At 41.8% G+C, this 27,536-nt stretch overlaps 1 long non-coding RNA gene across 1 annotated transcript in view; it reads right to left on the reverse strand.

Moving 5' to 3' along the window:
• Nucleotides 1-2,593: 2,593 nt before the first annotated feature.
• LOC106570122 (uncharacterized) overlaps nucleotides 2,594-27,536 on the reverse strand; it is a 55,293-nt gene continuing 30,350 nt past the window's right edge. Inside the window, exon 3 of the long non-coding RNA XR_001320617.3 lies at nucleotides 2,594-4,219. This is a non-coding gene — a long non-coding RNA (uncharacterized LOC106570122). The remainder of the gene's footprint in view (nucleotides 4,220-27,536) is intronic.

The raw sequence follows: 27,536 nt of genomic DNA on the forward strand, positions 1-27,536 counted from the left end.
CTCTGTGAAGCATTTATTTGGGCTGCAATCTGAGGTGCAGTTAACTCTAACGAATTTATCCTCTGCAACAGAGGTAACTCTGGGTCTTACTTTCCTGTGGCGGTCCACATGAGAGATAGTTTCATCATAGAACTTTTCTGGATTAAATGACCTTTATAACCTAAAGTAATGATGGACTGTCATTTCTCCTAACTTATTTAAGCTGTTCTTGCCATAATATGGACTTGGTCTTTTACCAAATAGTTGGTTGAAAGAATGCCAAGAGTGTGAAAAGCTGTCATCAAGGCAAAGGGTGGCTACATTGAAGAATCTAAAATCTAAAATCTATTTTGATTTGTTTAACACGTTTTTGGTTACTACATGATTCCATATGTGTTATATCATAGTTTTGATGTCCTCACTATTATTCTACAATGTAGAAAATAGTACAAATAAAGAAAAACCCTGGAATGAGTAGGTGCTTCCAAACTTTTGACTGGTACTGTATATATTTATATGGCCAATCAACCAATCGCTCCAATCTTAATTCCAACCCTCAGATGTCCATAGACTAACCCATCTTTCCCAGTACACTACCATTTTACTATTTCCTTTTGCAATACATCCTTCTATTTTACTGTGATGTCTTACAAGGGTCTTGAACCTCTCTATTTGTAGCATTTCTATCGAGATTGCCCTAAAAATAAATACTTTTACCTAAGAGTATAATCATATTTCCCATTGATTGATTGTTGTTTTTCAAATCTCCTAACAATACGGTTTGCAGGTCCATCTGAAGACAGACTTTATGATTTATTATAGAACGGGTGGGCCTAATCCTGAATGCTGATTGGTTAAAACCACATTCCAGCTGGTGTTTATTCCACAAGTTACCACCGGCTAAATCTATGACCTTAAAATACCTATTCCATCTGACTGCGCAATCCACTGTCTCATCAGCCCAGCCAAGAAATGTATAAACTTGATCTCTACTATAAAAATAATCTAGACATGATCTCACATTTCTTTTAGACTAACATTTAGTTTTCTACAGCGGAGATTTGTATAAACCTTGCTGTCTGTCTCTCGGACATTTGCAACATTGTTTCAATATTCAAATTCGATCTCCAGCTGTCCCATAGTAATGAATGTGTCCGGAGACAAGATGAGATAGACAAGCAGGCAGCGTATCTCAGCCAGTCGAAATCATGAATCAGCTGGCATCATTTTTATGGATATATACAAAGAAATGTCAATTGAAAAAAGGTCAAACAAAATGAAGCTAGTTTTCAGTCTTTCCAGTTTCAGTTTGAAGTGATTATGTTAGCTGTGTTGTTGGCTAGCACCTCTGAACAACAGTGTCTTGATGAGTGAGCAAATTTTCTATGCCAGGCAAAATCGCACCTCATTAGCTCATTGTTATGGATGTATCCAAATTAATGTCACTAGAAAACAGCTTAAACAAATACAAATGTGGCTACTTCGCTGTTATTCTGGCTGCACTTTTTGATGTGACTGTAAGTTAACCGTAGTTGGCTAGCTAGCAAGCAGAACGTTGCCAGCCAGTATGTCAATGGAACATTTAGAACAAACGACTGGGTCGTGTCCATAGATACAGAACAAAAAGACTGAAAGTTTTTAAAGAAAATATGTCCATCATTATTTGAATATGTTGGTAAGCCGTTGTATGAAGTGATAATGCCCTCGAAGCCAGTGTTTGGAGGATATATTGGCACAGTTTGTTCGACTTCAACTCAGGCCTAACAACACCCATGCCAGTATATAATCCAAACACTGGCTTCTCTGGCATTACCACATAAACAACAACTCCTGGACCTGACTCCAAAAGTGAGTCACCGAAGGACAATGCCAAAAGAGATTATCTATTGATTCTGTTACCTCTTGGTAGAGTCCGCACAGAGCTGACTGTTCAATATCATGAAATTGGGGAGAAAAACTATTTTTAAAAACATTCTCCCCGCTAAAATAATGCTCAATATATGTGGCATATATTGAGCATTATTTTAGTGGGGAGAATGTTTTAAAAAATAGTTTTTCTCCCCAATTTCATGATATCCAATTGGTAGTTACAGACTTGTCCCATCGCTGCAACTCCTGAACGGAATCGGGAAAAGCGAAGGTCGAGGGCCAAGCCGCACTGCTTCTTGACACACTGCTCGCCGAACCCGGAAGCCACGCGCACCAATGCGTCATAGGAAACACTGTACAACTGATGACCACGTCAGCGTGCATGCGCCCGGCCCGCCACAGGAGTCACTAGAGCACGATGGGACAAGGACATCCCGGCCGGCCAAACCCTCCCCTAACCCGGACAAGACTGGGCCAAATGTGCGTCACCTCATGGGTCTCCCGGTCACCGACGGCTGCGACACAGCCCGGGATCTTACCCGGATCTGTAGTGATGCCTCAAGCACTGCAGTACCTTAGACCGCTGCGCCACTCAGGAGGCCCCGTGGTGAGAATTTTATATAATGGTTACATTGAAAAGAACGGATTAATGCGTCAATTGTTGTTTTGTATATCAGTTCATAAACCTGATCCCATGGTATTGGTATAACGGTTGTCGTCGGATTTAGACCAAAATGCAGCGGGGAAATGTGCACTCATCTTCTTTATTATAATCGAACAAGAAGGAGAACCAAAATAAACACGTACACAAAGAAACCACAACGACTATTCACAGGCTGGTAAGGCACAAGGCTATACACAAAACAATCTCCCACCAAGCACTCAACAAACACATACATATATATAGGACTCTCAATCAGAGGCAACTAGAAAACACCTGCCTCCAATTGAGAGTCCAACCCCAATTAACAAAACATAGAAATACAAAAGACTAGACAGAACATAGAAATACTCTAACATAGAACAGTGCCCAAAAACCCCCGGAATACATAAATCAAATACCCTACTAAACAAACCACCACCCCGAACCACATAAAACAAATACCCTCTGCCACGTCCTGACTAAACTACAATAACAAATAACCCCTATTACTGGTCAGGACGTGACAGTTGGGACATCAAAAATCTGTTCCCAACTATCTTGAATTTTATGCCGAATAGTTGTCAAACCTCTTGACCTTAAATGAAACTGATACATTTTACGATTTATACTATTCATTTTAAGCCATGCCTGGTTTTTCATTGGAGGCAGAAAAAACAATGAATTCCTTTCTCTTTTGAGTAATTGTCTCTTTCATTTTTGTCGTAGAGCTGTGATGAGTTGGTTATACTCCATACACCTTTGTTTGTTGCTTGTGTGACATAATTTTACCGTCCTGATTTACAATGTCATTCATGAACATGATACCTTCCTTATCCATATTTTCCAATAAAATTGGTCTTTCCTCTATCTAGTACATTGAACTTTAGCGATATTATTTGCTAACAATACACATATGATTATTCTATTAAAGACAATTTTGTGAGGGTAACCTACTAGAAATGTAAACACTAAAAACTTGTTTGATATACTATCATTTCACAATAACACATTTTCTTGTAACACAAGTCAAATTTTAACACATTAAAAATGGATTCCACTGGTCTTTGCTTTCACAAACACCTTAAAGGTTGTTTGGAGTGCCTTTTTAGTTTCTAAATACATTACAATTGCATTGGACACAGGTTATCAAGTCATTTCACATGCAATGGAACATGTTACAATTCTGGTAGGGTAACTGATGCTTTTGGTGGTTCCATGCTTTCTTGGTTGTTCATCTGATGACATCTTCTTGATCCCGATTATATCATTCAACTCCTCTTCTAATAGTTTTATTTTTATTCACCCAAATTCTGATGAACATGCATGCAGCCTTGTTCCCAAGGTCCTCACCTGTGACCTTTAAAGTAGTCACAGGTTAAGGGTCTCAGGGACAACGAAACACCCTTAGATATGTCTCTAAATAGACTCAAGTGAATCTATTTGAGGATTAAAATACAACACAACAAAGATAATAGAGTATATATAATATTATCACGTCACAATCAGAGGCATTGGTTGAATGATGGTGGGAGGTGTATAAAGGCTTTTGTTACAAAATGGCGAACAAAAGTTCATGGGAAACTTACTTATGATGTCCCCTGAAAGTAAGAGTCAATCTGACACTAGTTTGGACACCATACAATTGTGTTGAGTGTGTTGTTGGGTTGGTGGACGGCTCCACCTCATAATGGCTCATCTCTTAAACTCCAAACTTGCTGGAGATATTACCTGAAAGAGGAAAAGAAGACAGGGTAAGAAATAATTGGGAGGTATTGATACACAGTACTATTCTTGTGTTTTCATTTGAATCATTCAGGGACATAGGATACGGGACATTGAGATTTTGTATATGCCTTACATTCCTGTCCATCCAAGGTCTATATACCTAACGTCACCCCCTAGTGGTAGACAGACAGACAGACAAACAGTTACTGTTGAAAGAGACTGGCAGGCTAATTGTTTAAACTAACCAGACAATTAGTGTTTGAGGAGCATCTGATGAACATACAGTCACCAGGCTCCACTCAATGTGTGACTGTCCTCATTGAACTCAGTAAAACAAAATCTAAGTGTATGGGCTACACCGCCATGACATACATACTGTGTGTACTTGTATGGCGCACATCAAAAGCCAGCTGTAGCTAGAAATGTTTAAAAAAAATCAATGTGCTAAGTTTGCAGCATGCATGCTAATGACAGATGGTGAAGATGGCCTTCACAAGCAGCAAGAACAAATCTCAGAGCTCATAAAACGAAATACATACATGTGCAAAGGAATACAAATAAACCCAACACAACAAAGGTGCATGGAGCATGTACTGCGCTGTCTGTGAAATTAGACCCCTCTTTCCTCTTTTCCCCTCTGGTTTCCCCTGTCCCAGTTTTACGAGCTCCTCCTTTCTTGCCAAAGCATGAGAGCACAAGAGGAAGGTGGATGGAGAAAACCAGAGAGAGGGGGAGTATAACAAAAATATATTGTGAAGAAAAAGAAAATCAAAAAGAAATAGTGAAAAAAAAAAATATCAAAAATAAAAAATGTAAAGAGAATAACGGCTGCTAGCCGAAGAGGTCAGATAGCTTCTCTCTTTTTGTTTGCCGGTTCGCTCGATTATGTCCACTCACCATTTTGGCTCTAGCTGGTACTTACGTGTGTTGCTTACATGAACACACACATGACTATGTGCACATACTGTACATACATACACAAGAGCGAGCCACACACACACACGCAAACATGCACAGTTGCACACACACACACACTTGATTAGTTATTGATCCATTACCCTGAGAAAAAAATTGAATTATTCAATCGGTAAAGGAAATAAAGCACAATAAACCCTAAACCTGCTCCATCTTCACTGTCTTCCTTTTCAGGGCTGTAGCCTAGACAGTAAAATTAAAAAGGTGCCCGCTCTACTCCCCCAGATTTCTCTTTCTTATTTGTCTCTCTCCTTCTTCTATTCATTTCCCAAGCTTTGTCCCTGCCTCTTTTTGTGGCTGTCTCCCTGTGCTAAGTCAGATCCCTAATTCTCTGGGCGATTAAAGTCCAAGCAGCCAGGGTGTGAGACAGGTACACGAAGACAATCGCATTGATTCCATTACAGCTGCACCTACAGCCATAATTTCCCAACACAATACCACAAACACCAGCCGGCGCCTCCATCTCTGACGCACTCCCTTGATAAATCTGTGTCACCTACATACATCCCACACACACAAACAACACACACAAACACACATATGCAAGCCTACAGTCCCTCTCTTTCTCTGTCGCCTGCTTTCTCACCACTGTCCCAGCCTCCCCATCTCTGTCTCTCACTCCATTTCCCCTCATCTCCATCTATTTCCTCTTCCTACTCCCCCCCTCTCTTTCTGTCTCTCTTTCTTGCTTATACTCTCACCCTTTTTTCAGGCGTGACGTCTCGTCTCGCCCATCTTGAAGTCTAAGTGTGTGCGCATGTGTGTCTGTACATGTGTGCACGCACACACGTGTGGTGTGTGTGCACGCTGCTCTGCTCGTGCATTTGGGAAAGAGAGCAAATGTGTGTGAGAGCTGGAGGGAGGGAGAGTGGAGGACGGAGGCATCGGCGGGAGCAGATAGACACTAATGCCCTGTTTACATCCAGACGTATTTCATTTTGCCGTACGTCGTCTTGACAGAGTCTTGCCCCACTACTGAACAGACAAGTGTAGCACAGATAGAGCAATGAGACACACATTTCACTGGATGTATAAATGTGAAGCATCCGGTTGGCGTTTCCACTCACTACCAGTGAGAAAAAGCCCATGGAACGAGATTTTGGCCGACATTCTGCAAATGTTCTCATCAATTGAACATTTGATCTCAATACAGTTTTCTGCTCCCAAAGCTAGAATCTGTTAAGAACAGAGTGGACTAAGTTTTGTAGACTTTACCCTTTGCAAAAGTTGTAAAAAAAATTGCTCTGTTTATTAAAAGGAGTGCAAGGCAAATTGAGTTATTGCACATGCGCACATTACACTTCAATCTCAAATATAAAATATATTTTGATTTGTTTAACACTTTTTTGGTTACTACATGATTCCATATGTGTTATTTCATAGTTTTGATGTCTTTATTCTAAAATGTAGAAAATGTAAAAATAAAGAAAAACCCTGAGTAGGTGTATCCAAACGTATGACTGGTACTGTACATCTATCATCATCTCTACATCTGAACAACACTCAGTACCTCTGCAGCAAATATGTCCCTAAGAATCTACCTCTTATAAATATCTCTTAATATAAATATTTTATAGTTAGAATCCCAACTATAATATGCATACATCTGCCATCTCTTCATAGATCATTTCTATTCGGCAGAGGCACATTTATATCTTAACTGCACACATGAACAGGTTCACTGTGAAATTATTTTCATGTTACGTTATTCACTTGTTCTGCACTACACTTGAGTAGCACTTTTAACCAACACAAGTTGTATGTTAATGTAACACATTCAAGATAATTCCATGTGAGACAATTGGTTATCATATCAAGAATGGCTGACGGAAGAAAGGAATGTCGGAAAGTCGAAAATAATAAAATGCCCCCACAAGCCCATGAATGGCAGACATACCATTCCAAAATAGCAGACAATAGTTGGCACCAGTGCCATGCTGGGTATTTTTCTTCTATTGGAGGAGAGACCAAGGCAGTCTTTCTTTGTCAGCGTAAAGGAAAGAGCAGCGGCAGGCACAGATTGCTGATATATGCTCTTTTCCCCTCCTTACTGGAGCCCTGCTGCGCAATGCGGATACTGACTGTCTGAGCCACTAGCCAGACACACTGGGGGGACTAAGGGGAGTGGAGGGGGGATGTAAGGAGAGGAGGAGGAGAGAGGGGGAGGCGGTACGGTGGGGGAGTTCACACACGAGATCCCATGCTTTTGGACATTTTGATACTAATGACTGTACATATTGTCACACTTCCTGCAACCACACAGAACAGCAGACTCTTGTGAAGATGGCAGATTTAAGAGATGACAGTATAACAATGCTCACAGTCCATTTTATTCAAAGGCAGTGGCCATATAATCCAGTCTGTGTGCCTTTTTTAAATGTAACTTTTATTTAGTTAGGGGAAACCAATTGAGACCAGGGTCTAACTTTCAAATACAACAGCACAAAATTAGCACTCTAACGAAGAAAAAACATTACAACCACAACAATCTCTTAATTCAATAAAAAAAATGCAACTCTCATTAAACACATCGAATATTTGTGTCCCGTGTGGCTCAGTTGGTAGAGCATGGTGTTTGCAACGCTAGGGTTGTGGGTTCGATTCCCACGGGGGACCAGTACGGGGGAAAAAATAAGAATTTTTTTTTTATGAAATGTATGCATTCACTACTGTAAGTTGCTCTGGATAAGAGCGTCTGCTAAATGACTAAAATGTAATGTAAATATTAGAGTCTGTAGCGGTTTCAGGGGTTGTGTGGTGGATGGATGGTATGTGCCTGTGTGTTTTCTGGCTGCCAGGACCACGGACAGCAATGACAAGTATTCCCCAGAGGCAGGACCAGGGACAGCTCAGGGGAAACTTCCAGAATGCAGCAGAACAGTCACACCTGTCTCCAGTTGTAATTAGAGACTAAACTGCAAAGAGGTGAAACCACTCAAGGCCTCTACTTAACCACGCCCTGGGTTTGCTTTCTTTGTCTTTCCTTTAACCCCGGCAGGTGAAGGAGGAGGAGGCGGCGGCGGCTATTGGAGAGACTGCGCATACGGTGGAGAAGGAGGTTTACCGAATAACCTAATTGAAGAATTCAACACGGAGTGAACCCCAAAGGACCTTCCACTGGTGAAGATGTATTTACTTTGATTGTTTGAGTTGTGTATATCAGGAACACTGCCAGTAGCTGATAAAGAATAAACTGTGTTAACCCTTCACGTAAACTGGTGGTGTGTGTTTGTAAGTGTAAACCCTGCCTTACCAAGAACACCGTGACCTCCACCATTTATAATGGAAGAAGTTTGGAACCACCGAGACTCTTCCTAGAGCTGGCCGCCTGGCCAAACTGAGCAATCAGTGGAGAAAGGCCTTGGTCAGGGAGGAGATAATGGCGCCAGAGGAGATGGCTGCCGTTTTACGGGCTCCTAACCAATTGTGCTATTTTGTATATTTTTTCACAATGTTTGTTTAACTTATTTTGTACATAATGTTTCTGCCACTTTCTCTTATGACCGAAAAGAGCTTCTGGATCGGTGTCCCACCGCCTGGTATGTGCACTGTCCCTGTAAAAATAAAATAAACTTAAACTTAAACCGGGACAGTTTCTAATGTGACTAGAATGACATTGTAAGTAACAGCCAACTTTCCAGGACATAGACATGTCTTATATAGGCAGAAAGCTTAAATTCTGTCCAATTTACAGAAGCTATTACAGTGAAAGAATACCATGCTATTGTTTGAGGAGAGTGCACAGCAATAACTTTTATCACAGCAACTGGTTTGATACATTCACCTCTGAAGGTAATTAATGTACTTACATTCTGTAATCTTGCTCTGATTTGTCATCCTGAGGGTCCCAGAGATAAAATGTAGTATTGTTTGTCTGTTAAAATTCACTTTTACATTCAAATGTAGGAACTCCTTATTAACAAGTCAGACGCAAAGGATTTACTCCAGACACCAGGCTGAGTGCCTTGTTAGAATTTGTCGGCGAGTGGGTAACCCCGCCTCTACCATCCGTCCTATTGGCCAACGTGCAATCATTGGAGGTTTTGCTTGCCTGAGGTAGAATATCTCATGATAAGCTGACCACACTATTTACCAAGAGAGTTGATCTATATTTTTCGTAGCTGTTTATTTACCACCACAAACCGATGCTGGCACTAACACTGCACTCAACGAGCTGTATTAAGCAAACAAGAAAATACTCATCCAGAGGCGGCGCTCCTAGTGGCCGGGGAATTTAATGCAGGGAAACAAATCCATTTTACCTCATTTCTACCAGCACGTTACATGTGCAACCAGAGGGAAAAAACTCTAGACCACTTTTACTCCACACAGAGACATGTACAAAGCTCTCTCTCACCCTCCATTTGGCAAATCTGACCATAATTCTATCCTCCTGATTCCTGCTTACATGCAGGAAGCACCAGTGACTTGCTCAATACGGAAGTGGTCAGATGACGCAGATGCTGACCTCCAGGACTGTTTTGCTAGCACAGACTGGAATATGTTCTGGGACTCATCTGATGGCATTGAGTATACCACATCAGTCACCGGCTTCATCAATAAGTGCATCAATGACGTGGTCCCCACAGTGACCATACATGTATACACCAACCAGAAGCCATGGATTACAGGCAACATTCTGCACTGAGCTAAAGAGTAGAGATGCCGCTTCAAGGAGCGGGACTCTAATCTGGACGTTTATAAGAAATCCCCCTATGCCCTCAGACGAACCATCAAACAGGCAAAGCATCAGGACGGAGATTGTATCCTACAATACCGGCACTCCCTGTTCACCCCCTGACTGCATGGCCTAGCACAACTCTAACACCAACATTAAGTTTGCAGATGACACAACAGTGCTAGGCCTGATCACCGACAACGATGAGACAGCCTATAGGGAGAAGGTCAGAGACCTAGCAGTGTGGTGCCAGGACAACAACCTCTCGCTCAACGTGATCAAGAGAAAGGAGATGATAGTGGACAACAGGAAAAGGACGGCCGAGAACGCCCACATTCTCATCGACGGGGCTGTAGTGGAGCAGGTTGAGAGTTTCAAGTTCCTTGGTGTTCACACCACAAACAAATTATCATGGTCCAAACACACCAAGACAGTCATGAAGTGGGCACGGCAACGTCTATTCCCCCTCAGGAGACTGAAAAGATTTGGCATGGGTCCTCGGATCCTCAAAATGTTCTACAGCTGCACCATCGAGAACATCCTGACTGGTTGCATCACCGCCTGGTATGGCAACTGCTCGGCCTCTGACCGCAAGGCACTACAGAGGGTAGTGTGTACGGCCCAGTACATCACTGGGGCCAAGCTTCCCGACATTCAGGACCTCTATACCAGGCGGTGCAGGAGGAAGGCCCAAAAAATTAAATGTTTTAAATGTCTATTTCAATCTAATTGACATTGTGGTTACAGTAGGATATTTGTTTATTAAAAAATGGTCATGTTGGGATTAAATTCTAATCTAATTTCCAAAGTCTAAATAATGTGCCTTAATTACATTGTAGTTCCTGTCTCTTTGAGTGAACTCTGATGGCCCTTATTCAAACACACCTAGGTTGCGTCGCTATGGGCACTGTTCAAAAGTAGTGCACTATTTAGGGATAGGCTGACATTTGGAACATAGTCCTATTTCCCATTACTTACTCAGTGATATTACACGTTATTCATTATAAATTGACAGAACAATGTCCGTGCCACCACTGCATATTTAATTAGCATAATACACAAATCCCCATAAAAATCTGTCTGTTTAAGCTAGAGATATCTGAAATACTGTATATCTCTAGGAATATGAGCTGCGTGGGCTGCGTCTCAAACAACCGAATCCGCCGATGTCGGCCTTCCGCATCTGCGGTGAAAGGTGGCAGAGCTACAACAGTGCTTGTCAGACCATGAGACATCCCGAAAATCGGTCTTTTCGTGAAAATGTCAGTAGCGTCCGAATGGTTTGGTATTTGGTATTTTTTGGGGGACATTTTATTAGGATCCCCATTAGCTGTTGCGAAAGCAGCAGCCACTCTTCCTGGGGTACACAAAACATGAAATATGACATAATACAGTACATTAATAGACAAGAAAAGCTCAAGGACAAAGAAAACCCTCTCACAAACAGGATGATGTTCTCCACTTTGATCTACAACCCCCACAAGCGTCGCGGGACTAGTCTGAAGTCGGTACCGCTGATCTGCTAACGTCTGTCTGTAGCATCCGATTAGTTTGGGCTACACACTAGTATGACCCCTTTATGGAAAGGTGAGACTCTCACGAACACGGATGCTGGCCCATGTTGACTCCAATGCTTCCCACAGTTGAGTCAAGTTGGCAAAATGTCCTTTGGGCGGTGGACCATTTTGATACACATGGGAAACTGTTGAGCGTGAAAAACCCAGCAGCATTGCAGTTCTTGACACAAACCGGCACGCCTGGCACCTAATACCATACCCCGTTCAAAGGCACTATTTTGTCTCGCCCATTCACCCTCTGAATGACACACATACACAATCAATGTCTTAATTGTATAAAGGCTTAAAAATCCTTCTTTAACTTGTCTCTTCCCCTTCTAAACTGATTGAAGTGTACTTAACAAGTAACATCAATAAGGGATCATAGCTTTCACCCTGGATTCACATGGTCAGTCTGTCATGGAAAGAGCAGGTTTTCACAATGTTTTATACACTCAGTGTATATGGAAGTAGTTTAGTGACCAAAAAAAGGGGTTAAATGTATATAAAGTTTTATATCTCTCAGATATAGGACATATACTTCAAAACAAACTTTTTCCATGTATGAATCTGTTATTCAATGCGTTTCTATAGGCTAATAGTGGTAAGGCCAATATTACATTAAATATATATTTGTATATATTTTTGGGATACCTAAAGGGGTCATAATATTTGAAAATCAAATAGCTAAATAATCCTTGGTATGACCATAACCCCCCCCCCCCCCCCCCCTTAGAGCAATAGAGAATTATAGCGTAGACCTGACACTATCTAAATGCCCCACTCTGTCTAAGAACTGTCATGGGGTCTTTAGTCAACTGTTCATACTTACCACAAGGGAGTTGGGAGAAGGGGTCCATCTTTGACTGATGTATTGGTGACACCGCAGGGAAAGCTAGAAGGTTGTACAGTTATCTCCGGACTGTTTATTATGCGAAACCATACAACCAACTACCTCACACTGCAGAGCACTCTTAGAGCAGGGTAAATCGCTGGAGTCTCCTGACAGAATGATTGCTCGTCTGTCTTTAATGGCCTATCTGTTTCTCTGACCATGTCCCTTTCTTTGAGTATTTTCACTCTAAATACATTCAGTGGTGGAAAAACTACAAAAAAAATCATCCTTGAGTAAAAGTAGATACCTTAATAGAAAATGACTCAAGTAAAAGTCACCCAGCAAGTTTTAAATATACTTAAGTATAAAAAGTAAATGAAATTGCTAAAATGTACTTAAGTATCAAAAGTAAAAGTATTAATCATTTCAAATTCCTTATATTATGCAAACCAGACAGCATAATTTCTTATATATATATATATTTTTGTTTACAGATAGCCAGGGGCTCACTACAACACTAACATTAATTTACAAACAAAGCATTTGTGTGTAGCGAATCCGCCAGATCAGAGGCAGTAGGGATGAACAGGGACGTTCTCTTGATAAGTGCGTGAATTGGACCATTTTCCTGTCAAAATGTAACAAGTATTTTTGGGTGTAAGGGAAAATGTATGGAGTAAAAAGTACATTATATTCTTTAGGAATGTAGTAAAAGTAGAAGTTGTCAAAAATATAAATAGTAAAGTACAGATACCCCCAAAAAAACAACTTAAGTAGTACTTTAAAGTATACTGCTCAAAAAAATAAAGGGAACACTTAAACAACACATCCTAGATCTGAATGAAAGAAATAATCTTATTAAATACTTTTTTCTTTACATAGTTGAATGTGCTGACAACAAAATCACACAAAAATAATCAATGGAAATCCAATTTATCAACCCATGGAGGTCTGGATTTGGAGTCACACTCAAAATTAAAGTGGAAAACCACACTACAGGCTGATCCAACTTTGATGTAATGTCCTTAAAACAAGTCAAAATGAGGCTCAGTAGGGTGTGTGGCCTCCACGTGCCTGTATGACCTCCCTACAACGCCTGGGCATGCTCCTGATGAGGTGACGGATGGTCTCCTGAGGGATCTCCTCCCAGACCTGGACTAAAGCATCCGCCAACTCCTGGACAGTCTGTGGTTCAATGTGGCATTGGTGGATGGAGCGAGACATGATGTCCCAGATGTGCTCAATTGGATTCAGGTCTGGGGAATGGGCGGGCCAGTCCATAGCATCAATGCCTTCCTCTTGCAGGAACTGCTGACAAACTCCAGCCACATGAGGTCTAGCATTGTCTTGCATTAGGAGGAACCCAGGGCCAACCGCACCAGCATATGGTCTCACAAGGGGTCTGAGGATCTCATCTCGGTACCTAATGGCAGTCAGGCTACCTCTGGTGAGCACATGGAGGGCTGTGCGGCCCCCCAAAGAAATGCCACCCCACACCATGACTGACCCACCGCCAAACCGGTCATGCTGGAGGATGTTGCAGGCAGCAGAACATTCTCCACGGCGTCTCCAGACTCTGTCACGTCTGTCACATGTGCTCAGTGTGAACCTGCTTTCATCTGTGAAGAGCACAGGGCGCCAGTGGCGAATTTGCCAATCTTGGTGTTCTCTGGCAAATGCCAAACGTCCTGCACGGTGTTGGGCTGTAAGCACAACCCCCACCTGTGGACGTCGGGCCCTCATACCACCCTCATGGAGTCTGTTTCTGACCGTTTCAGCAGACACATGCACATTTGTGGCCTGCTGGAGGTCATTTTGCAGGGCTCTGGCAGTGCTTCTCCTGCTCCTCCTTGCACAAAGGCGGAGGTAGCGGTCCTGCTGCTGGGTTGTTGCCCTCCTACGGCCTCCTCCACGTCTCCTGATGTACTGGCCTGTCTCCTGGGAGCGCCTCCATGCTCTGGACACTACGCTGACAGACACAGCAAACCTTCTTGCCACAGCTCGCATTGATGTGCCATCCTGGATGAGCTGCACTACCTGAGCCACTTGTGTGGGTTGTAGACTCCGTCTCATGCTACCACTAGAGTGAAAGCACCGCCAGCATTCAAAAGTGACCAAAACATCAGCCAGGAAGCATAGGAACTGAGAAGTGGTCTGTGGTCCCCACCTGCAGAACCACTCCTTTATTGGGGGTGTCTTGCTAATTGCATATAATTTCCACCTGTTGTCTATTCCATTTGCACAACAGCATGTGACAAATGTTGCTTCCTAAGTGGACAGTTTGATTTCACAGAAGTGTGATTGACTTGGAGTTACATTGTGTTGTTTAAGTGTTCCCTTTATTTTTTTGAGCAGTGTATTTTAATTCAGTACTTTACACCACTGAATACAGTATGTCTTTCACCTGATTTAAAATCCAATTCAATACTTGTTTAAAAAAGTCAGCCAGAATAAAATGTTTATTTTTGTATTTTCTAAACAGGTTTGTTAAATGCTAACATTGTGCAGGGTAGCATGATAGAATTTACAGACTCAAAGTGATCAACAGTGCGTTTGGGTTAAGCAATGTATCCACCCAATGCATTTCTGTGGTATTGTCTCCCTCTTGTGGTAAATGATTGAACTTTCAAGATATCCTCTCTCCCTCACTCACTCATGGTAATACCATGGCTGAGTACCAAATGGCACTTTATTGCCTTTATAGCGCACTACTTTTGACCAGATCTGGCACTATTTATGGCCCTTTAGGGAATAGGGTCTCATTTGGTATGCAACCCTTCACTGTCTCACAGCCAGGCACTCCACCTGCAGTCTGTCTGACCTACATAAACAATAATGTGGTGGATCCGAAATCTTTCCCTTGAATACTGAGAAAACTTCATTATTCTGAAGCAGCCTAGAAAGACTGGGTTCAGTCTCATCATTTTTCTCTCACTTTCTCTTTCCTCAGCCACAAAAAGTACATTGGAATGTAAGTATTGTCGCTCTTTGTGAATTGTTAATCATCACTTTACTCAGGCAAAAAGGTCTGTATTCACTAGAATATAAATTGATGGAAATAAGAGTGTGATGAAAGAACATCCAATATAGTGTGTAGTGATTTGGAAATTATGTTATATGATTCGGAAATGATTATGGTAGACACAGTACCTACTTTTAGCACACTTTCAATCACCACAACATGAAGAATTATTGTATCAGTGGAAATTATGTCTTAATAATCACTTCTAAATAATCACACGGGAGCACCTAAAACAGGGAGTACATAATATATATACTATATATATATACATAATATATACTATACTAATATGTACGAATATATTATATTCCCTTTTCTCAATCCTTTCAATGATGCAGCACTTGCCCTGATGGTAGATCCTGTATTTATCCGGGTTCTCTTTTTATTCCTAAAATATGTGTAATCATGGGTTACAGATACAGAACTACACCTCAATATTGATGACATTTATGAGCGCCATTAATCAATCTATCTCACTGCACAACATACAGTGCCTTCGTAAAGTATTTTTCCCGCATTTTGTTACGTTACAGCCAGGGTTGGGTTACATGTAAAGGATTACAAAAAGACAGTAACTGTAATCCGTTTCGTTACCAGAATAATATTGTAATCAGATTACAGATACTTTTGAAAAACTAGATGATTACTTTGAGGATTACTTTTAAATTCAAAAAGCATGTTTGCAGAAAAAAAACCTTTGACACTTCTCTGTTTTCTCAATGACATTCAAATCAGCATTAAAAAAGGCGCAAGTTTAAGTTTGTTCCACCTGAGTGAGTCTGATCACAAGTCAGAGACCACTATGATGACACACCAAATGTGTTAGATGGATCGTGGGAAAAGAGCAGGAATAGGCTTTTGTAGGCTACAGTCCAAGCTATGTCTTCCAATAGTGCGACTGCTGTCGGCATCCAAAGATTATCCAACTTGAATAAACGCTTGGAGGTAAAGATGAGAGCAGTGGTGTAGTCTACGGCGATGATGTGAATCACACTGCTGCTCTTTCATTTAGCTATATGCGCCGAACGGATTGTGGATGGCTGTTCAGCAATCCAAATGTGTATTTGAACCCAATAATGGTTGAATTCAAGAAGTTTAAGCTGCCTATAAATTATTGTTTTTGAAAACAGTGGACAGCCAGTGAAAAATGCGCTCTTGCAACAGCTGCATAGTGTGGATCCCAGCCTATGGATCCCAATATATAATTTAATCATTAATATATGCAGTAGAAAGCGATGGGTTAGAAGAAGCCTACACAACCAACCCATAAAGTAAAATTTAACATTGATTTATCCTGCAATAAATGTCGTTCAATTGATGAAATACATTTTTGTCTTCTTCTAATGCCTCTTAAGGGGAAAGTAATCTAAAGTAACTGAATGTAATCAGATTATGTTACGGAGTACCAAAAGTAATCCAAAAAGTTACGTTACTGATTACAATTTTGGATAGGTAACTAGTAACTGTTACTGATTACATTCAGAAAGTAACCTACCCAACCCTGGTTACAGTCTTATTCTAAAATGGATTAAATAAAAACAACAATTCCTTAGCAATCTACACTCAATACCCCATAATGACAAAGCGAAAACAGGTTTTTAGAATCGAAAATGAGCTCAGGTGTATCCTGTTTCCATTGAGCATCCTTGAGATGTTTCTACATGACAAAGCAAAAACAAGTTTAGAATTTTTTGCAAATGTGTATATATATATATATATATATATATATATACAGTTGAAGTCGGAAGTTTACATAGACTTAGGTTAGAGTCATTAAAACTTGTTTTTCAAGTCGGTTAGGACATCTACTTTGTGCATGACACAAGTAATTTTTCTAACAATTGTTTACAGACAGATTATTTCACTTACAATTCCCTGTGTCACAATTCCAGTGGGTCAGAAGTTAACATACATTAAGTTGACAGTGCCTTTAAACAGCTTGGAAAATTCCCAGAAAATGATGTCATGGCTTTAGAAGCTTCTGATAGGCTAATTGACTTAATTTGAGTCAATTGGAGGTGTACCTGTGGATGCATTTCAAGGCCTACCTTCAAACTCAGTGCCTCTTTGCTTGACATCATGGGAAAATCAAAAGAAATCAGCCAAGACCTCAGAAAAAAAATTGTAGACCTCCACAAGTCTGGTTCATCCTTGGGAGCAAAACCCAAATGCCTGAAGGTACTACATTCATCCGCACAAACAATATAACGCAAGTATAAACACCATGGGACCACGCAGCCGTCATACCGCTCAGGACGGAGACGCGTTCTGTCTCCTAGAGATGAACGTACTTTGGTGCGAAAAGTGAAAATCAATCCCAGAACAACAGGAATGGACCTTGTGAAGAAGATGCTGGAGGAAACAGGTACAAAAGTATCTATATCCACAGTAAAACAAGTCCAATATCGACATAACCTGAAAGGCCGCTCAGCAAGAAAGAAGCCACTGCTCCAAAACCCCCATAAAAAGACCCGACTACGGTTTCCAACTGCACATGGGGACAAAGATTGTACTTTTTGGAGGAATGTCCTCTGGTCTGATGAAACAAAAATAGAACTGTTTGGCCATAATGACCATTGTTATGTTTGGAAGAAAAAGGGGGAGGCTTGCAAGCCAAAGAACACCATCCCAACCATGAAGCACGGGGCTGGCAGCATCATGTTGTGGGGGTGCTTTGCTGCAGGAGGGACTGGTGCACTTCACAAAATAGATGGCATCATGAGGACAGAAAATGATGTGGATATGTTGAAGCAATATCTCATGACATCAGTCAGGAAGTTAAAGCTTGGTTGCAAATGGGTCTTCCAAATGGACAATGTCCCCAAGCATACTTCCAAAGTTGTGGAAAAATGGCTTAAGGACAGCAAAGTCAAGGTATTGGAGTGGCCATCACAAAGCCTTGACCTCAATCCCATAGAAAATTTGAGGGCAGAACTGAAAAAGACAGAAGAAAAAAGCGACAGAAGCTTCTAAAGCCATGACATCATTTTCGGGAATTTTCCACATTTTCCAATATATATATATATATAATATATAATATATAATAATATCAAATATTACATTTACATAAGTATTCGAACCCTTTACTCAGTACTTCGTTGAAGCATCTCTGGCAGTCATTACAGCCTTGAGTCTTCTTGGGTATGACGCTACAAGCTTGGCACACCTATATTTTGGAAATGTTCTCCCATTCTTCTCTGCAGATCCTCTCAAGCTCTGCCAGGTTGGATGGGGAGCAGGTTTCCATCAAGGATCTCTCTGTACTTTGCTCCATTCATCTTTCCCTTGATCCTGACTAGTCTCCCAGTCCCTGCCGCTGAAAAACATCCCCAGAGCATGATGCTGCCACCACAATACTTTACAGTAGGGATGGTGCCAGGTTTCCTCCAGATGTGACGCTTGGCATTCAGACCAAAGAGTTCAATCTGGTTTCATCAGACCAGAGAATCTTGTTTCTCATGGTCTGAGAGTCTTTAGGTGCCTTTTGGCCAACTCCAAGCGGGCTGTCATGTGCCTTTTACTGAGGAGCAGCTTCTGTCTGGCCACTCCACCATAAAGGCCTGATTGGTGGAGTGCTGCAGAGATGGTTGTCCTTCTGGAAGGTTCTCCCATCTCCACAGAGGAACTCTGGAGCTCTGTCAGAGTGACCACCGGGTTCTTGGTCTCCTGGAGGCCACTCTGTTCTTGGGGACCTTCAATGCTGCAGAAATGTTTTGGTACCCTTTCCCAGATCTGTGCCTTACAAGAGTGTGCAAAGCTGTCATCAAGGCAAAGGGTGGCTATTTTGAAGAATCTCAAATATAAAATATATTTTTTATTTGTTTAACACTTTTTTGGTTACTACATGAATCCATGTGTTATTTCATAGTTTTGATGTCTTCACTATTATTCTACAATGTAGAAAACAGTAAAAGTAGGTATGTCCAAACTTTTGACTGGTTATGTATATCAGGTGGGAAAGACCAACTATTATTTCCCTCAATAGATTTAGTGCGAATTTCAAACAGTATGCTACTATGAAAAGTGTGAGCAGTGGAGACATGACAGATCGTAAACATGACATTTTTTAACTCATATTGAATGGTATCCAACTGCAAACCCCATTTGCCACTTCTCTCTCGCTTTCTTTCTTCTTCGCTCTACCCCACACTCAAAGCCCACCCTCATGTCTACCCTTCATTCACTTTCATTGGCCGGCTTAAGTACCTCTTGTTAGTCCATTTCTGTCTGAGAAATCAATTCAACTCTTTCTTTTTTAGGGACAATCTCTCTTTTCATACAGGTCTCCCTTTTTCATCCCCTTGATTCCACTCCTCCCCTTTCAATCTCTCTCACTGTCTCATTCGCAGTCGAATCACGCGTGTATGCGGCATGGTTGTGCCAATGCCAGCTCTCTGCCCGTCTGTTTGTGTGTGTTTGTGTGCCAACATAAGCCTGATGGAAAGCCTTCATGTTGGATGGCAGAGTCTATGAACCCCAGTTGGTTTGGGGTCAGGTAAAGGTATTGTAGGTTACCATTCAAACAACTTGATTGACCCCAAAATCACTGAGAGCGTCGGTGGCTCGGAGCATAGAGCTCCACTGTCAAGAAAAAAAGTGATGAAGAATATTTAGATATAAAAAATGATTTAGAAATTCCTCAGTGTATTCAGGAAGTGACAGTACATGCACTTATCAAGCTGTCTGGGAATCTGTGACTTTACAGCAAACTCCAGAGTTGGGCTTGTTAAGGTGAGAGAGGGAAGCACATCCGTCGACAGAAGACAAATTCGGTACTGCACAGTTGCCTGGTGGATGGTCACACTTTCCAGCTGTTTTACAGTGGGTGGCTCCCTCCCAGTGCATCTCTATAACTGGCCGTGTCTACGTCCCAAATTGCACCTTATTTCCTACTGTATATAGGGCACTACTTTTGACTAGGACCCATTGTAGTGCACTATGCAGGGAATAGGGTACCATTTGGGACACAGAGGTGTCCCACTGGATATTCACTGAAGATAGAAGGACATTAGCCCATTGTTGACTGCTGGTAGTTAAAAAAAAAATTATCCATTAAGGATATAAGGAACAAAAGGAGAAACAAAAGTAACAAAAGCTTGTTTGTTGAAAGAATAAGCTTAACATCTATTTCTGTTGTTGAAAGATTGACAAAGTCTTAAATTAGATGCAGCTTTAGGAATGAAGAGAATAAACTTTAACTTAACAGGGAAAGAATGCAAAAACAAAAGCTTTTACATTGATATGATTCTGACTAGACTGACTGGAGAGAGACCCTAGATCAATATGACAGCTGCATTGGTATCAAATGTGCCTGTCTGTCACCATCTTCACAGACATCTTTGCCAATTACTGATATTATTTTCTCTGGATACAAAGCTAAAAATAATGAGCTCAGGTGACAGATACACCTTTGACACACTTCAAAGATGAAACATCTTAAGACTGTCTCCTCTGTGATTTGAGTGACAGACAGCTAAGCTACTGTGTGTGCCTCGATCTCCCACTATTATCATTGTCATTGTCTCCTCCCCTAACTGGAAAACCGGATTAAGTTGGACGGCAAGTCAACGTGACAGGCATTACATCACCAGAGCTGAGGCAGGTAGGAGTATAAACTATGTATACTGTGTGGATATGTGGTAATCCTTTTCCCTTTTATTTTCATAACTTTTATGAAAGTGTGGTTATGTGACTGTTAGACGTTGGGGAGTGTGTTATACTCCTCTCCGGAGTCACATTCAAACCTTGGGTCTGGTTTCCTGTATGGAAGAGCAAGGCTCAGACCACCCCACAGACAAACTTTCCCTCTTCAGCCAGATAACAACTTAATTTAATACCAGGGTAAGTATCTGCTACTCCCAGACCATAAATTATTAGCTTTCTCAAGATGATACGAGATGCTGTAGTAGCTATCCTTCCCAAACCCCCTTTTTTCTCTCCCCATACCTTATTTACAAATGCAGCAAATAAAATGTTACCATGGGAACGCTGACATTGCCTGGCAACCTCAATTGCTTGGCAAGATGCCCAATGGTTGCTAGGGCACCGTTGTCAGTTGCTATGGGTAGTGTGCCAATCCTGAGAGTGCGTGCACGCGTGTGTGTGTGCAACGTTTGTGTTTGTGTAGCCTATGCAAGTCAATGTATTTGTTCCCCCATTCTAATGAAGCCCATGGAAAAAGTTGATATAGCCCATTATTTCCTGTTTTACGTAAAGTAGATCTTCTCTACTGTATTTCATACTGTCTACCATCTGTATGAAATAGCTACTAGTTGAAGTGTTTGTGAGTGGAATGAGATTTGAAGTTGCTAGAACATTCACATATGCGCTACTCTGAGTGCACAAAACATTAGGAACACCTTCCTAATATTGAGTTGCACCCCCTTTTGCCCTCAGAACAGCCTTAATTCATCGGCATGGACTCTACAAGGTGTCGAAAGCGTTCCACAGGGATACTGGCCCATTATTATCTCCAATGCTTCCCACAGTTGTGTCAAGTCGGCTGGTATTGGATCTCTACTCCGAATAGCTAGTTCCATCTCATCCCACAGATGCTCAGTTGGATTGAGATCTGGTGACTGGGCAGGCCACTGAAGTAAGCTGTATTCACTGTCATGTTTGTGGAACCATTCCTGGAAAATCTTAGCCTTGTGGCATTATCCTGTAAAAAAAAATCAATTCGCAGATGGATACACTGCTGCCATGAAGGGATGCACCAGATAGGCAATGATGGTCAGCTATCCTGTGGCACTCAAACGTTGCTCCACTTTTATCAAGGGACCCAATGTGTGCCATGAAAACACACCCAACACCATGTCGTGTCTTTGGCTATGCCGGATTAAGTGCTATGACATGCTATTCTATAAAATCCTTTGTAATTAATATTACCTGATTGAGCTAATCATGTAAATGTAATTAACTAGAAGTTCGGGGCACCACAAAAGAGTGTTCATAGAGCTGTTATCTTCCGAAAAAACTCTTGAAGACCTAGTAATATTTTACATCAATAGCAGTCAATATTAATCGTCACCTTATTTCAGTCTCATCTAAAAGTTGTAAATTCTTGGTTATCTTCATGAACCCTGGCTAACAAGTTGAATCAGCAATACAAAATTGGGTTTAATTATTTATTTACTAAATACCTAACTAATCACACAGAATTACATATACACAGAATGCAAATTATGTCATACAGAAAACGTCCCTGGTGGACGGAGCCGGCTGGTTACACAAAGGAAAGGGGGTTGAGTTTGAATGAAAGAGCGGGAAGACTGAGGAACAAAGGGAGAAGCTCTGCTATCGTAAATACAGTATCTTATGCATTCTAAAATTACCGCCATTTGGAAAAGGGAAATGCAATAAATATTTACTCTGAGCTGCGCTTCGGTAGATTGGTCGTAGATGCTGGCCGTGTTGCCCAACAGAGATCTTGCTGTCCTCGGAAGAATGTATTTGGTGGTAAATGGTATATGTTGTAGTATCGTCGTTGTGTGTTAGACTGGATCCGTCGTTCGTCCTTTCCTAGCCCACGTTTACAGTGGCCGCTGCTAACTCAATGGCTAGGAGGTATCACTTCTGTAGTGAATAAGAGTTCAAAGTTCATACAATTCGCAACCAAAGCTCATGCTGAGGTTGGCTTAGTTCTGTAGTTATTATCTGAATCCTTCTGACATTGGACCGTCGCTCTAATGTACCCGGAACAGAAAGTTATTTGCCCTTTTAATGCAGAGGCTGCAGGCCTCACGGACTCAGAACAGAAAGTTATATTTTCCTCAAGGGCTTATATAGTGGAGGGAGAGAAGGGTGTGTTTCATAGTTTATAACCAATGTCTCTTCACAGGGACGGGCCACTGATTGAGCAGAGCTCTAACCTTATGAAAACCCAATTCTCTCATTTGGAAGCTAAAATTACATTTAATCTTTTCACAAATAGTTTCATATTCAAACATTTAAATTGCACAACAATTCCATGTGAATCTGATAACTAGAATGTGTAGACTTTCCCAGATACAGTTTATGTCGTCCTGTCATCAGTCATAATGTCTCAGATGACAACCAAACTGACATCATATTCATAAGTACCAACGCATATTTTCAACTGGTTCTATTACCGAAATATGGTTCCTTTCCCCCCACTTGTTTGATGTTCCCAGACTCTCCATGTTTAACAAAGGCTATTCAAGAGCCTTCAGTAGAGTCAGAGAGAGAGGGAAGGGAGAAAGGTATTTATGGTGGGGCCATAAACCTTACCCACAGGCCAACGACATGACAACCATCACACCACCACCAGCCTGCAATGTTGATACCCATCGGCATGGACGGTTACATGTATTCACATGGTTTTCTCCATACCCTAGTCCCATCAGAGTGAAACAGCAGGAACTGGGATTCATCAGCCCAGGAAATGTTTTTCCAGTTCTCCAGTGTCCAGTGTTTTCTTTCTTTAGCCCACTGCAACCACAGTTTCTTGTTTTTTGCTGAAAGAAGTGCAACTCTTTAAGGTCGTCGGCCGCCATACCCCGTTTGTGTCAAGGTACGACAAGTTGTGCATTCTTTTATGGGTCTTTGGGCACCAATGTTGTACTGGAATGTCAGCTGACTAACTGTAGCCTGTCTGCTGCTCTGCACAATTCGTGTCAGCCCCTTTTGTCCTCTTTCATCAATTACCTGTTTTCAACCACTGGTCTGCCGTTGGCTGGATGTCCTTTGGGTGGTGGACCATTCTTGATACACACGGGAAACTGTAGATCATGAAAAACCCAGCAGCGTTGCAGTTCTTGACACACTCAAACCGGTGCGCCTGGCACCTACCATACCTTGTTCAAAGGCACTTAAAAGTTTTGTCTTGTCCATTCACCCTATGAAAGGCACACATCCACAATCTATGTCTCAATTATCTCAAGGCTTAAAAATCTGTATTTAACCTACCTCTTCCCCTTCATCTACACTGATTGAAGTGGATTTAAAATGTGACATCAATATTTTTTTTATTTCACCTTTATTTAACCAGGTAGGCCAGTTGAGAACAAGTTCTCATTTACAACTGCGACCTGGCCTAGATAGAGCAAAGCAGTGCGACAAAAACAACAAAACAGAGTTACACATAAACAAACGTACAGTCAATAACACAATAGAAAATTCTTTGTACAGTGTACGGGATCATAAGGGATCAAAGCTTTCATCTGGATTCACCTGGTCATTCTATGTCATGGAAAGACCAGGTGTTTCTAATGTTTTGTACACTCAGTGTATGTATATATATATACACTGCTCAAAAAAATAAAGGGAACACTAAAATAACACATCCTAGATCTGAATGAATGAAATAATCTTATTAAATACTTTTTTCTTTACATAGTTGAATGTGCTGACAACAAAATCACACAAAAATAATCAATGGAAATCCAATTTATCAACCCATGGAGGTCTGGATTTGGAGTCACACTCAAAATTAAAGTGGAAAACCACACTACAGGCTGATCCAACTTTGATGTAATGTCCTTAAAACAAGTCAAAATGAGGCTCAGTAGTGTGTGTGGCCTCCACATGCCTGTATGACCTCCCTACAACGCCTGGGCATGCTCCTGATGAGGTGGCGGATGGTCTCCTGCGGGATCTCCTCCCAGACCTGGACTAAAGCATCCGCCAACTCCTGGACAGTCTGTGGTGCAACGTGGCGTTGGTGGATGGAGCGAGACATGATGTCCCAGATGTGCTCAATTGGATTCAGGTCTGGGGAACGGGCGGGCCAGTCCATAGCATCAATGCCTCCCTCTTGCAGAAACTGCTGACACACTCCAGCCACATGAGGTCTAGCATTGTCTTGCATTAGGAGGAACCCAGGGCCAACCGCACCAGCATATGGTCTCACAAGGGGTCTGAGGATCTCATCTCGGTACATAATGGCAGTCAGGCTACCTCTGGCGAGCACATGGAGGGCTGTGCGGCCCCCCAAAGAAATGCCACCCCACACCATGACTGACCCACCGCCAAACCGGTCATGCTGGAGGATGTTGCAGGCAGCAGAACGTTCTCCACGGCGTCTCCAGACTCTGTCACGTCTGTCACATGTGCTCAGTGAGAACCTGCTTTCAGCTGTGAAGAGCACAGGGCGCCAGTGGCGAATTTGCCAATCTTGGTGTTCTCTGGCAAATGCCAAACGTCCTGCACAGTGTTGGGCTGTAAGCACAACCCCCACCTGTGGACGTCGGGCCCTCATACCACCCTCATGGAGTCTGTTTCTGACCGTTTGAGCAGACACATGCACATTTTGCAGGGCTCTGGCAGTGCTCCTCCTACTCCTCCTTGCACAAAGGCGGAGGTAGCGGTCCTGCTGCTGGGTTGTTGCCCTCCTACGGCCTCCTCCACATCTCCTGATGTACTGGCCTGTCTCCTGGTAGCGCCTCCATGCTCTGGACACTACGCTGACAAACACAGCAAACCTTCTTGCCACAGCTCGCATTGATGTGCCATCCTGGATGAGCTGCACTACATGAGCCACTTGTGTGGGTTGTAGACTCCGTCTCATGCTACCACTAGAGTGAAAGCACCGCCAGCATTCAAAAGTGACCAAAACATCAGCCAGGAAGCATAGGAACTGAGAAGTGGTCTGTGGTCACCACCTGCAGAACCACTACTTTATTGGGGGTGTCTTGCTAATTGCCTATAATTTCCACCTGTTTTCTATTCCATTTGCACAACAGCATGTGAAATTTATTGTCAATCAGTGGACAGTTTGATTTCACAGAAGTGTGATTGACTTGGAGTTACATTGTGTTGTTTAAGTGTTCCCTTTATTTTTTTGAGCAGTATATATATATATATATATATATATATATATATATATATATATATGTTGTTCTAAAATTGATTACATTTAGTTTTTTACTCATCAATCTACACACAATACCCCATAATGATCAAGCAAAAACAGGTTGTAGAAATTTTGGCAAATGTATTAATAACAAAAATGGAAATATCACATTTACATAAGTATTTAGACCTTTTCCTCAGTACTTTGTTGAAGCACCTCTGGCAGCAAAGTCTTCTTAGGTATGATGCTACAATCTTGGTACACCTGTATTTGGGGAGTTTCTCCAATTCTTCTCTGCAGATCCTCTCAAGCTCTGTCAGGTTGGATGGGGAGCGTCGCTGTACATCTATTTTCAGGTCTCTCCAGAGATGTTCGATCAGGTTCAAGTACAGGCTCTGGATGGGCCACTCAAAGACATTCAGATTCTTGTCCCAAAGCCACTCCTACGTTGTCTTGGCTGTGTGCTTAGGGTTGTTGTCCTGTTGGAAGATGAACAGTCTGAGGTGCTGAGCGTTCTGGAGCAGGTTTTCATCAATGATCAAAATCAAATCAAGTCAAATTGTATTTGTCACATGCTCCAAATACAACCTTACAGTGAAATGCTTACTTACAAGCCCTTAACCAATAATGCTTTAAATATATAAAAATAGGTGTTTAGTAAAAAATAGAAAATAGAAACTAAAAGTAACAAATAATCTCTCTGTACTTTGCTCCGTTCATCTTTCCCTTGATCCTGACTAGTCTCCCAATCCCTGCCGCTGAAAAACATCCCCACAGAATTATGCTGCCACCACCATGCTTCACCGTAGGGATGGTGCCAGCTTTTCTCCTCACTTGACGCTTGAAATAAAATTGTGCCGGAGCAGGAGGCAGACATTTTATGCGCCCCCAACCGATCGTGTTTTTTTGTTTGTTTATAACTTATTTTTTAAAACTCATTTTGTTCATAATGTTGACGCTACCATCTCTTATGACCGAAAAAAAACTTCTAGACATCAGGACTGTGATTACTCACCACGGTCTAGCAGAATCCTTTTTCTTCTTTCACGACTCTGACGAGCACGAGGCGGAGGATATACGGCTCCCTCGGGAGCGGGCTGCCTGCTGATAAGTCAAAGGCGATCGAGTAAACCCCCACTTCCCTCAATTATGTAGCAAATGTGCAATCTTTGGACAATAAAATCAACAAGTTATGCTTAAGATTAAACTACCAATGGGACATTAAAAAATGTAACATCTTAGGTTTTCTTTGTAGCTGTTTAGATACCACCACAGTCAGAGGCTGGCACTAAGATAGAATTGAATGAGCTGTATAAAGCCATAAGCAAACAAGAAAACGCTCACCCAGAGGTGGCGCTCCCAGTAGCCGGAGACTTCATTGCAGGGAAACATAAATCAGTTTTACTAAATGTGCAACCAAAGGGAAAAGAACTCTGGACCA

The sequence above is a fragment of the Salmo salar genome, chromosome 14 (genome assembly GCF_965601325.2).
Source record: "Salmo salar chromosome 14, fSalSal1, whole genome shotgun sequence".
NCBI lineage: Eukaryota > Metazoa > Chordata > Actinopteri > Salmoniformes > Salmonidae > Salmo > Salmo salar.